This window comes from Leptidea sinapis, chromosome 10 (genome assembly GCF_905404315.1).
Source record: "Leptidea sinapis chromosome 10, ilLepSina1.1, whole genome shotgun sequence".
NCBI classification, from domain to species: Eukaryota; Metazoa; Arthropoda; class Insecta; order Lepidoptera; family Pieridae; genus Leptidea; species Leptidea sinapis.
Genome location: NC_066274.1, coordinates 3,304,542 through 3,316,748, shown reverse-complemented (window position 1 = coordinate 3,316,748; position 12,207 = coordinate 3,304,542). Strand labels below are relative to the sequence as shown.

General features: G+C 33.8%; 1 protein-coding gene across 1 annotated transcript in view; it reads right to left on the bottom strand.

Annotated features, from left to right (window-relative positions):
- Window positions 1-12,207, bottom strand: part of LOC126966510 (myelin transcription factor 1-like) — a 366,689-nt gene that overhangs the window by 53,468 nt on the left and 301,014 nt on the right. The gene's annotated exons all lie outside the window — the stretch shown is intronic.

Sequence of the window (12,207 nt, the reverse complement as noted above, 5' to 3'; positions counted from 1 at the left end):
ATCACCTTCGTATATTCCACAGGCAGCGTAACGACGTCCCAGAGAGGTCCATACCGTACGACAGCACGAGCACGAATGTCACGAGTGTCATATAAATGGCCGTATTTATAGGACTCCGTGTATGTGCACGTGTTTTCGATTAATGTTTTTTAACAAAAGTTTTACATCACAATGTATTCAAATGATGATTTATGATTTAATTTTAGAGTAAAATTATTAACCTAATTATTCAAGTTTTCATAATAGATATTTTGTAGTATTGGCGCCGATATACATTATACATATGTATTTTTGTAACTCCTACGGGCTTTGCGCTGCAAACAAGAATAGCACGCAAATTGCAGGTTTTATTCCTACTTCTTGACACTTATTGTTATAATTTGGTTTATTCACACTATATCTTCATAAATTATAGCCTATGTGTTATTCTAATGTATAAGCTATATTATTGTAATGTTTCATTAAAACCAATTCGGTAGTTTTTGCGTGGACAAGTAACAAGCATACATACACATCATTCAAGCTCACCTGATGATTGTCAACATGATCTTCAGGTCAAGGGCCTATATGAAAGTGTCCTTCCAGCGAAACCTATTCTTGCCCGTTACTTTGTAAAGGACAAAATGACAAGCACAGCATGCGTTTTTTTTCTTCTGAGCATCTTTCAGCAACAAATTAGCAACAAATTGACCAGTATTTGCTTGATTGATCAGTCTACATTCAGTGATTCCCACGCTATCTTAATGTAAAGTTAGCGTTATTGTTTTTCTTTTTCAATTTCGCTAATTTTACGTCGCCATTTTTTCAGACCTGATTTTAGTGACTTTTTAAAGTAGAATATATTTTCGCGCTTAATATTGTCAGCTAATTTATTGTAAATTGTTGGTACCATGCAAAAGATGCTGTTTCGATACAAGTCTATTCTGGACTTCAAAGCTCGTAATTTGTTGTAGTTTCTTTTCGAAATTAGGGTTAGGATATTATTCTTACCATAACTGCTACTTCATAAATATATATTGATGGCATGCTAAGAATACTTAATTTTATAAAGTGAGGTTTACATGATTCGGTTTCTTGCAGTGAGCAGACAGATCTGACACATTTCTTTTGAGTTTTGAATACTTGGTGGTCAGGATAAATGCCCAAGAATTTTGTAGACTTCTCTTCATTACTCGCTTTACCTTCATAATTTATATTTAATCCGTAAGATTGTGTGTTTTTGTAAGCGAATTTCGTCATGCATGTTTTATTTAGATTGATTTTTAGATTATTATAATTTAACCACTCTATTAGTTCGTTAAGCTAATTGTTTATGTAATTTTCATATGGTAATGAATTGTAGTCAATAAATAGGTAGTAATATCGTCTGCAAATAGGACTATTAGATCCTTAATAGTTTGAGGAAGGTCATTTATATAAATAAGAAAAAGCAGTGGTCCTAGAATACTGCCTTGGGGCACGCTAAATGTTGTTTTCCGGGGGTCTGATAAATATTTCATTTTGCTTTTAGTTATAAGATTTATTTTAGTTATTTCTGTTAATTGTTGTCTACCAGATATACAAATATGATTTAATTAAATTGAGAGCATTCTTTCTTATGCCATACGTTTCTAATTTATTGATCAGTATTAAATGGTCGACATAGTCAAAAGCTCTGGTCATGTCCGTAAATATTATATATAGGTATATATGGTATGCATGCCCCTATGGCCAATGTATTTACATTTGCATCATTTTACATCAGGATTACAGAAATTATACAAAACGTGTGTTGTAATATGTAGGTCTGTGTGCTAGCATTTATAATGTATATTTTAACTGTTCTACTGTTTTACTTGCATCCGTACCTTTCAAATCTAATGCATATAATATTTTCGTGGTAGTTTTGAAGGTTAAATAACAGATAATACACTCTAATTTTGAATTAAAAATATTTGAGTTTCAGTTCGAATACGAAAAATTGCAGCATCAATTAAAATATATGAGGAAGCCAATATTACTTGGTCGAGCACAGTAAAACGCACTGCATTAGGGCCATCAATTGTTATCCGAGTTGTAAAACGAGTTAGTAGAATCCCGATGTTTACTGTCTATGGTAACGAACGGCCCTCGGCGGAGTTATTAGTCATCAGGATTCTGTATTACAGGGATTGATTTCATGTTATCTTAATAAAATTATGGTAGAGCTAAAAGGACAACTTATGTGAAGAGTAAATTAATATATTGATAAATACTGTGACTTTATTGCTGTCTGTAGATACAACCAACATATATTATAAAACCAGCTGCCCTAACTGATGTTCTTCTGTACATAATAAAAAAAAACAATTAATTACGTAAAGTCCGTTCTTAACTGACCTACTTCACGAAAGGAATGTTTCTACCAAATTTCAAGTCATTGGACTTTATGGTTCCGGAGATATCGAGAGATAAGACAATATTTAGGTGGAAATCTGTTATATAAATTATAGACTGGTAAGATTTTGAAAAAAAGTAGAATTTCAGTCCTTTTTCTTCATATAAATCTAGAAATAAGACACTAATAGCAATGTTATAAGTTGTGATTCCATGTGGGACGAATGTCACGGTCTGTTTTTACGTATACATTGCTACGAACGCTTACTACGCTCCTGGTACGGAGAAACTTTTGTAGCAATGTAGGCATAAGAATTTATTAGTGTACAATGATTATTGTTTTTCTAAAAACAGCAATTTAGTTTAATAATATTTACCGATATACACTATTTTGATTGGTAAAGTTTGATTATAAATGCGTAAATTTATACAGAAACACCGTAATATAACTGAGAAAATACTGAAATACAACATATTCACTACAGAACCACTATCTACTCTCTGGTGATCTATAAGTCACCTTTGAGGTGACACGTTTGACGCGGTTACGTCACTTCTAGTGACTTATTATTCAGATGTTTCGCTGGTAAATTCGTTAACACCTATCAAATAAAATAATACCTACTCTAAGCTTGGTGGTCTACTGAAACGTAGCATTGGCTCGATTGTGGTGCTATAGAAGCCACAGTAGGAAGATTAGAATAGAATTTATGTGTTTTTCTTAGAGTGATTTTTATTATTATATCCTTAGATCATATTTTATACGTCCCAATAGACTGTGGCAGCTGTGAAAATGGCGAAATAAATGAGGTTGACAGTTAGTCTCTATTTTGACCAATGCAAGCACACTAAGTCACATATAAATCGCGAGTGTAAGATGTAGCTTGTTACAAACACGAAAGTAATAAACCTGGCCTGTTTTCATCGGTTGTCTAGCAGCAAGTGGCTGTATCTAGATGTATAAATTTTTATCTATGTTTATATCAATACATTGCTAATTTATAAACTAAGTTGCATTTATAAAACTAGATAAAGAAACAGTTGTTGATATAAAGCCAAATGTTATGAGTATTTCTTGATTGTTAATTTCACTATGTTTTGTTTCACACCAATTCGATACGTGTTTCGCCTCTACACGAAGCATCATCAGATGTTGACTCGCGGAATATAGAAACGAGACTTAACTTAGCGGAATTAATACTCAAGATAAATTATGGCTTTCCACAAAAGAACGCTTCATTAGTGGTTATTTATAATTAACTAATTAATAAATTAATTAACCATGTTTATAATTATTAAATCACAGATAATATATTACAAAGGTATAAAGATATACGATGCTTTAATAAACATTGCGGCCACAGCACCGCAGAAAGTGCAGCGAAATCTCAATTATTAATTGTAATTTTTGACAGGCACCTGTCAATTTGCCAACACTCAACCCTTCTATAATCCTCCCCAAGACGAGAGGTGCTGGGACGTCTCCCGTCTCTCCGTTGGATTCCCCCGGAATAAATTAGCTTACTCCCGGCCACATTGGGATATAAAATTTTGAATATGAATGGAATATTTAGCATTTGTAATAAACCCGCCTCACTCTGTGGCGCTCCAGATGTGCTCCAAAGAAGGCACTGGATAAAAACAAAATCCGAGCGTGTCGCTTCTCAGGTGGCCCGCCAGCCGCCATAAATATTTATTAATTATTTTTTCAATAATCTCTCCTCTCTTGTATCCTCCGAGGATGGAGGATGGAGGGATATCTCCGCCGTTAATTGCTTTTTGTTTCATTTGAATAAGTATTGTTTTTGACTGTTTGAGCGTGATGCCGAATTTGATACAATCTCAGCAATGAATAATTTGTCCGACGAAATTATTAAAGGACATAATTCAATGATTTATATATTTATATTGTTTGATGTGTTATCTAAATTTGAACATAACCGACCATACTTTGTATATGTTCGAAAGGGCATTTCTCTAACGCTATGTTTCATATTATTTTCATAATATGGATACTCGTAAATGTCTCGTATTACTCTTTAACTATTCCAGTCAAATAAAAAGGCAGTAACTAATATACACACTGCAAGAACACGAAAGGTCGAGTTACACGAATACTGACAAAATCGTAGTTTTTTCCGTAAAACTAATGTAAATACAGATAAAGTTTAACAAGTTTTTATAATTTTGAAAGTATTTTATTTAAATTAATATCTTTATTAATGGAGTATAATGTTTTGTACTATATAGTACATACTTAGTCTGGCCATAAATACTGTTACAAGTAAAAATAAACAATATATTACATTTGAATTTGTAATCTGTCATTTTAATATGATTGTTCATTGAGTTTTCTCATTTTAGCGCCAGTACATTGTACAATATTTTGCGATATTAAAATGGAGTGGGGTGATAAAGAGAACCGAATCGCTGTGATCGCATTACACAAAGTAGGTATAGAGCTAAATGCAGTTTTTAAAACTTTCCATACGCTTGGTATCAGTAAAATGTTTGTGTACCGGGCTATCAATAGGTACAATGAGACCTCCTCTGTTTATGACAGAAAAAGATCTGGCCGTCTACGTAGTGTTCGTTTAAAAATATTTTATCTCGGGAGATGAATATAGCACCTAGAACCATGTCGCGTATTTTAAAAGATTACTTGCAGCCTATAAGATACGTACTGGTCATTTCTTAACTGATAATTTAAAAAAGAATAGGGTGCTAAAATCATAACAACTACTGAAGCGGTACGCAAAGGGGGATCACAGAAAATTTTTGTTTACGGATGAGAATTTTTTTACAACTGAGCAACATTTTAAAAACCAGAATGACCGTATTTATGCTCAAACCTCTAAGGAAGCTTCCCAATTAGTCGACAGAGTGCAACGTGGGCACTATCCGTCTTCAGTGATGGTTTGGTGGGGTATTAGATACAAAGGAGTGACTGAGCCATACCTTTGTGAAAAAGTCCTTCCAGCAAGACTTCGCGCTGGGTCATAAAGCTCTGTCTACACAGTCTTGGTTGTAAACGAACGATTCAGACTTTATCAGAGGTGAAGACTGGCCGTCGTTTAGTTTAGATCTTAAGTATTTATGGTAATAATAAGTATATGTGCAAAAATTGGGAAACAATATAATTCTTAATATAAATTATCGTGTAAACACATTTTATGAGATTGTGTATACTTTTTTATATATCTTCTGTGACTTGTTTGTCACCTGGTTTGGCTGCACATTAATAGTTTGAAATTAGGTCTCATTTTAAAATTAATAGTTAATTAGACGACTAATTTGGTTACCAGCAACATTGTATGCAACTTATAACGGTTAATAACAATATGTGCGTCATACAAATACCAAACAACAAGTTTCGGTTCAACCGGTAACCGGTACTTAAAACGACAATTTGTATGATGTACATTTATTACGACTAGGGTTGTCCTTCGGGCTATCGATGAACGATTGAACCAATTTGTCCGCGTAACGCCCGCGCCGGTCACCCTCGCGCCACATTAATTTTTCATTCGATCAAGATAGTTACCGAAGACGGATACAATGTTAATAAAGGCAATTTTTTCGATAATTCCACGCTTACGTCAATTTTGACCATTTTACTTTACAACCAGAGAGAAAATTACACATGAATACGTGTTATTTGTCTGGCAATCTCAATTTCTTGTTACTAATTGGACTGATAATAAAAATGAATACTCTTTTTAAGTTGTACAAGCAAAATTAAATAATTTGAGGCATTAAATGGATAAATGTGGTGTTGATAGAATATATCTGTGTCGCTTTGTATAAGTATAATATAATTATAAGTAAAATAATTTGTGTTAAAGTTGTAACGTTATTGCTAATCGACGTGCCATTACAATAGGCTGCTAACGAGGGCTACAATATTAATCATTGCTTGAAGACATTAATGGCACCGTCGCCGAGGTATTGATAATGAAAACGTGACAAGATGGTGTCAACTCAAGGCCGAGATGGTAATTACGCAAGTATTGTAATAGCATAGTCTCAGTACAGAATAGTATAACAGGACAGGTTAGGTACAACTTTTTTTCACAACCTTGGACGTCTCAAAATAAAATATTTATCTTCACTGTCCGATAACATTCTTCTCAAGCGCTGCATTTTTAATAATATTGAATCTGAATTGTAATTCAATGTACACAATTATTATGAACCATTCATTGGTTGCTCAGTTTAACATAATCTATGCGCTCAGCTGACACACATTTGACACCTTGATTGATTCCTCAGATAAAATCCTCACTGGCCCAATACTAAGTGGCCTGTTCCTCAGATGAAATTCCATTTGGATTTTATCTAAGGAATTGGCCAGTTATTGCTTAAAAATTGGTGCTGTAAGAGTTACTCTCGTATAACTTTGTTATTCTCAGGATAATTAGTGTACGAAATGAAGACGTGGAACACATGGTTATCTGAGAGTAAATAACTGCATTTCATTCAAGACATCAATGACAATTATTGTACACCCCGATAGTGCGTGTCAATGTCTGCGTTGGCTACAGTTTCGTGGCTTACATATTTAAGATACTGAGTAGCTAATGCCAAGAGTGGCCGACTGGTTACGACTTGTCGATCAAAATAGGTTACAGTTTTCTATCTTGCTGTATCTCCGTTATAGATAATCTTCTCTCTTCTACGCTTGGTTAGCTATCGGTGTCCTCCCCCCCGGGCTCCGCTGTCACCTCTGGCCTTCACACGTCGAGCGTGCGACTCAAGCACATGTCATCTATAACTATGTATGTAGATACAAACTTACCATGGCTGACACCGACTCCAAATATAACAATAATCATTACTGGAATTAGATTAATTGATTTAATTAATTAGATTGTATAAAAATACGCAAATTTTACATACTTTTTAGTGCAAATTATATCTATTGTTTTGGTATAGTTTTTTTGAAGTCGGTTGTTTTTTGTCAATCTTTTTTTTTATTTGTAGTTATAGAACATGGTTTCCCACGCGAATTTATGAAGTACACATAATGTTAAAAGCATTTCTTCCAGTATAATAGTCATAAGTTTATTTTTTATTTAATTTTCAATATTCAATGTTTTTACTAACGTGTTGTTGTTTTTGTTTTGTGAATGCTATATACACTTTAATAGATGTTACACTTCGAACCATAGTTATAAGTTATAATAAATTATTATTAATTATTTATAATATTTAATAGTTTATAATTTAAATAGTTATTAATGCTTAGTTTAAGATCAATAGTATATCATAATAATAAATAAATTTAAACTACAGTTGATTTTCCATTTCGTTAAATTTTTTGTAAAAAAAACATGAAAAAACACTTTGTTAAACGTTGTATTAGAGAACGACTCCACGTTGTTTCCACAGAGTAAATAAATCATTACTATTTCCTAAGACCAAGAGTCCGAGCAAAGTTTATCTTGCTATCAGGAAATCTGTGCGCCTGTGTTTCATTCGACGAAAACAAACCTTGTTAATGTTTATTTAAAGGTATCTATTACGTTTGTAACTAATTCATCGACATTAATGTCGGTATCGCGTGAATTTGTACAATATCTGTTCGACGATTGACTCCGCTCCAAGGAAATGAATAGATTTCATTTTAGTGTCATTTGTAGGGCTAATGGCGCCGCCCGTTAATGTCACGTTGAAAACGGAAGCGATGTAAACACGGGCCCGACGTAACTGTTAAGTTACTAGTTGACAGATGTTCATGTTTATTGGCTAGAGCGATTTGTGTCGAGCTTTACAAGCCTACTTACACTTCAAAATGTATTAACATCGTTATATAAATTGATATATTACTATTATAAAAACAGATTTTATTAAGCATTTGTAAATGATCTATAATAAGTTTGCCTTTATTGCACGTTTTGAGAGAGTGTAAATCTATTACTGTCTCTGCATGAGAGACAGATAGAGAAATACGTATACTCGAACACCGCATTTTTATCATTAGTACCAGGCGAACATAACTGACCTCGATATACTATTAGATAGAAGAAGCCAAACTTCTTAAAGCAATAACATCAATTGTTGTTTTTTTAAGGAGAAGAGGATAAACGAGCGTACAGGTTACCTGATGTTATGTGATCACTGCCGCCCACATTCTCTTGCAACACCAGAGGAATTACAGGAGCGTTGCCGGCCTTTTAGAAAGGTGTACGCTAACGCTAACATGTATGTTAACCGAGAAGTAAATGTACGCCGGAGTACATTGTATTCAAAATAGTTATAACAAATTATGCTGCGGCCACATTATCGCGATAAGGCGAAGCGCCACGTGCCACGTCTGGGCCACAAGCAATTTCATTATATCATTTTTTTATACAAATTTTAGAATCATTTCTCATTTGCTATGCCGAAGAAGTATAACATCTTACGTGTCACTTAAGTACACACATACTTTTTTCTGACTGATAGATTATAACAAGTTAAACCTATAACACACGATGTTTCCAGTTACAAAGGACAGTTTTAGATGAGTGTCGTTTAAGAATAACATACCTGAAATGTCATTTTTATGTAGACATACATCGCTAGACAGCCAAATCACGGACATTCGCTCCCACGACAAACTGTCGTCACACGAGTAGCGTGCCCCAATAAACCGTAGCTCAATTACATCACAATGTCTTCTTTGTATTTTTCCCCGAAAAAAACACGCCGTAATAAATAATACCGTATGTCATTTCTCAGCACGTATCAAATTTATAACACGCGGAGCGATTTCCAAGAGCAATTTATTTGTAATAGAACTATACGATATTATAGCTTGTACTATTATAATTGACGTAGGTTTGTGAGGGGCTATAGTCTCTCATAATTGAATTTGATGGTAGTTCTCTGATTTTTCTACTTCAAAGATAAGTAGAATATATTATAATAACTATTTGGGATATTTCTAATAGGTCAATATTTATATAAGTGAATATTTTGTAAAATGTTACTTACAGAAGACGTAAGTCAAAATAAGTAAGTAAGTATTGAATGAAGGCTGTGTTACTGATACGTTGTGTGTGTTCAAATGTATCTCATGACGGTTACGTTGGAGTTAGTTATGTGATGCGCTAAATATACTCCTTCGAATATACGCAGTGGGAGGCCCCTTTGCACTGGATGCCGTACAGATTATGGGTACCACAACGGCGTCTATTTCTGCCATGGAGCAGCAATGTGTAAGCATTACTGTGTTTCGGTCTGAAGGGTGCCGTAGCTAGTGAAATTACTGGGCAAATGAGACTTGACAATTTGACATCTTGTGTTTCAAGGTGACAGCTCAGAATTTTTGGGTTTTTCAATAATCTTGAGCGGCACTGAATTGTATTGGGCTGGGCGTATCAATTACCATCAGCTGACCATCCTGCTCGTCTTGTCCCTTATTTTCATAAAAAAACGCAATGTTGAGTTGAATTCTTCTTTGAATTAATGTGGTCAAGTACTCGTAGTAACTTGTACTTTGTCACCTCTTCGTATTTTGGCAAATATTTTATCAACAACAAAACTTCATATTAGTTTATACCCTTTTTACGAAAAAAAAAATAGTAATTATTAATCTGGCACTAATCTCAAAGATGGCATTATGAATGTTATTCATATCTAGTAATTTTTTGGAAATTTAAATGGTATCATAAAGTCAAAGTGCATATTCACTATTAAAAAATATATAGAATAAATATAATATGTAGAATAGTACGATTATTTTTAATATTACCGAGTAAAAACTCTTTGTAAGTGTGAACAATAAGTTAATGCTATGTAAATGCTATAAGCTATGGAAGGAATGAATAATGTTTCGTTTCCATAGGTTTACTTTCAATGAAATATAAAAATACTTTCACATACATATAATGAATATAATATCATAACCAGAATAACATAAAACCCTAATTTCCGCTGTAATCTAAGCCAATCTAAACTAATATTATAAAGAGGAAACATTTGTGTTTTTGTATGTATATTTGTAATGGTATCACACAAAAACTACTGGATCAATTTAAAAAATTCTGTCGCTGTTAGAAAGCTGCGTCTTCACTGAGTGACATAGGTTATAAAACATTCGGTATCTACGCGAGTGAAACCGCGGGGCATTACTGTTTCTAAAGTAAAATGAACGCGTGCTTAATACTTTCGATTAAGATCGTAAAAGCGATGTAACAATAACATCGCACCTACTAGCAAAAAATCTCTTAGAACAGTTAGTCGCAAACATACCTACCTACATAATATAACATTGGGCATGGCCACATATTTTGTGTTTCACATCAACCATGTCGGTGAACATCTATTAGTATAAAAAAAACTTAATGTCCGGAAAAAATTATCAGTAAACCAAGTTAATTCCTTTGATAAAGCTGCAACGCGTAATTTATCAACAACAACCTTCAACACAGATATGATGATTGATACGTGACGTTATTCATGTTACACTTGACATGGCACTGCGGCGCTCGCACCACCGTGCCGCCAGTCCTGGTAGAAGCCCGCCCTGATTGTGATCTATTTACTAACAGTTGTTGGTGCAGGTACTGCTCTAACTTTGTGAGTCCTCGCATCAGAGTATCTAGCAATAGCAATGTAACTGATTAATGTAATTGGTGTTGAAACCGTTTTAATCATCTATACTAATATTATAAAGCTGCAGTGTTTGTTTGTTTGAACGCGCTAATCTCTGGTACTACTGGTCCGATTTGAATGATTCTTTCAGTGTTGGGTAGTCCATTTTTCGAGGAAGGCTATGTTTTTTTTTTCAAAATTAGGGATCCGTAATTAAATTGCTATTTTGTAACACAAGGTGTAAAATCGAAAACCTATTTTTGCGTGTGCTGCAAAAACTATTGACAATAGAACAAAATGATGTACAGGCTACAATATAGGCAATATTTTATTACTTATAAAACTATCGCGTGAATTATACTTTATATGGCAAAACAACGTTTGCCGGGTCAGCTAGTAATAAATAAATGACCGATTGCCGTATTTCATTTTATTTATTCTATTTAATACCTAACTAATGTCATTCATTAAATGAAAACTCATTTTGAGAATCATTGTATCATTTATTTTTTTAAACCATACATTACTGTTATCATGCCATTTGAGTCCTTGAAAGTGTCTGAAAACAATTTCCATTAAACAAAGCCACAGACAACGAGCGCGTGTTTCAAAGTAAACACGACTTATATGAAATTGTTCCAATATATCAAGAGTGGAGGACAAAAAAGGCGATGTCGAAGCGATTTGTGACTTAATCACTTTATTGGCAGCGAGGGAGCCGGCTTATCAAGAAATGTCTCTGATACTCGAGTCAACAAGGCTGCACTTCCTGTGTGATTTGATCCGACACAGATGGCCATAAATGTGATTCTAAGCTTTGTAGGGAGCTTGGGGAAACTCATGATATTGTCATAGAAAAAATAAAACTATTCCAAAACAATTTAATATGCACTAAAAAATAAAAAAAAAATATTGCGCATTCTTGTACAACTTAATAATCAGCTTATTTTTAGAGTTCTCCTAACTAAAATGAAATTAAAAATGTGATACTAACTAAAAGTCAATCATATTATTACTACAATTTAATGTAGTTACTCGGTGTTCTACCGCCGCGGCTCGATTTTCATATACACCAATACCACCTAAATGTTTTATTATACCCGTGGGATCCTTCTTTGCACAGGATGCAAGTTATTTCCACTTTAGTAATACGTATTAATGATTGTGCTTCAGTTTAGAAGACACCGTACATAGTGACATAACTGGGCTAATGAGACATAGTATCTTATGTCTCAGTGTGACGAGCGTGATTGCGATTTCGCTCACAATTTA